The sequence below is a fragment of the Pteropus vampyrus genome, unplaced genomic scaffold, assembly GCF_000151845.1.
Source record: "Pteropus vampyrus isolate Shadow unplaced genomic scaffold, Pvam_2.0 Scaffold47, whole genome shotgun sequence".
Taxonomy (NCBI): Eukaryota; Metazoa; Chordata; class Mammalia; order Chiroptera; family Pteropodidae; genus Pteropus; species Pteropus vampyrus.
Genome location: NW_011888828.1, coordinates 3,191,946 through 3,193,677, shown reverse-complemented (window position 1 = coordinate 3,193,677; position 1,732 = coordinate 3,191,946). Strand labels below are relative to the sequence as shown.

The window sequence follows — 1,732 nt, the reverse complement described above, 5'->3', positions numbered from 1 at the left end:
TGTATCAGTCACTGCGGATGAGGCAGGAGGATGGAGTGCCAAAACCCAGTGCAAGCTCGTTTTCCTCATCAAGAGCTCTTCACAGAGCCGTTGGTGTCCTTGGCAAACTGATAGGTGGGTGGCTATTATTCTGAAAGAGGTGCTAGCCATTTTTTTCCCCACTGAAAAATATCTCTAGACAATGATTAGACTTGGGGAGGGAAGGATGCTACTCATTGTATTTTTTTCTATTTTGTTCTATGCTCAGAATACAAAATGACTGGGTTTTCAGCTATGTTCCTGTCAAGGATTTTCTCCATAATTTACAAATAATTTTCCTCTCTGCCTTTCTTCCCACTTCTTAACAGCATGAAGCTAAAGTATTTCCTGGTCTGTCTCCCTGTTCCGTGGTCACGCCTGCTGGTTCATTACTGAGAGGTCCTCTGTAGAAGGCAGAGCCGCAGAGGACTCAGAGTGCCAACCCCGGGGAGGGTGGCAAGCTTAGGAGGTCAAAACTTGGATCCAGTGAGTGTGAGAACCACCTTTCAAACTGGAACTCTGTGAAATTAAACTGCAGGGGTAGATTCTCCTTTTCCTTGGAAAAAGTTATATGTTTCCAATATTCACCTAATTTTCTCTCTTGACATTAGCTAAAAACTGACAAAAATACTTGGAATTACTGGTGAAACCGGGCCAGCCACTGGTAGGCAACGCCTCTGAGCTGCAACAGGAAGCAGTGGACAGGCTCTTGGCCATGTCCACAAACCCACCCTCTGCCAGCCAGGGGGGTGGCCCCTCGTTCCAGCTGTACATGAAGCCCTCTTCACCCTGCGGGTGGTAATTACCACTTGAGGATGTTCCTCCATCATGGCGTGGCAGAGCTGTTCCAGTGCCTCTTGATCCTGCATTAGTTCAAGCTGCTTTTCTGACACAATCTGCGCTGGAGTCTTCCCTTCATTCCTCCACAGTTCCTCAAACACCTACAGGCCAGAGATGGGAGAGAGGGACGAGAAGCCCGGAGTCAGCTCTTTTGTCAGCTCCACTTGCTGGGACAAGTAGAACGGAGGCAGGAAGAGCAGACTCGATGAATCCCCAGCTGTGTGGGCTTGGCCCACAGGGCGCCCCGTCTCTCCCGAGGCATCCAGGACCGAGGTTGCTCTGCGGGCCATGCAGAAACTCCTGGAATCTCCCCATGCTGAATGGCTTCCTCAGAGTGTGAGGCTGCACCTGCCGAGACAGGTACTCCCCACCTGCTGACTCAAACCACAGGGCAGGGACAAGCTGGGGAGGTATGAGATGATTACTCACAGGACCCCTGCTGACAGGAGTCAGGGGGCCAGGTCCAGCTTTGTCTCATGTCCCCTGAATTAACTGAGGTGACATTGTGGTGAAGGATGGGGTCACACAGACTGTAGGAAGTAACCACTGTACTTAGATGACGTCCAGAAAACTCAGCCCGCTGGGAAACATGATTTTAAGGGTGTAAGAACGTGGCCTCATAATGAAGATAAAAAATAGAAAGTAACAAAAATCATAAATCATAATCCACAGGGACCCCAGCCTACCAATTCATTCCCTCCAGATAGAGCTGGCCCTGAATCTGGCTAGGATGATTAATATTTAATGGTGTTGGTATTTTTTCTACTTAAAAAGTGATAAATCTCCAAATTTATCCAAGTTGGAAAAAGAAAATATTTTTAAAGAAAGCATTGCCTAGGGTAGTCTCCCTTATACCTCTTATTTTTATAGTGTA

At 47.9% G+C, this 1,732-nt stretch overlaps 2 protein-coding genes across 3 annotated transcripts in view; one reads left to right on the top strand and one right to left on the bottom strand.

Annotated features, from left to right (window-relative positions):
* GATB (glutamyl-tRNA amidotransferase subunit B) overlaps positions 1-1,732 on the bottom strand; it is a 90,258-nt gene that overhangs the window by 6,701 nt on the left and 81,825 nt on the right. The gene's annotated exons all lie outside the window — the stretch shown is intronic.
* The window catches only part of FAM160A1 (family with sequence similarity 160 member A1), a 224,408-nt gene that overhangs the window by 211,139 nt on the left and 11,537 nt on the right, over positions 1-1,732 (top strand). The window lies entirely within an intron of this gene.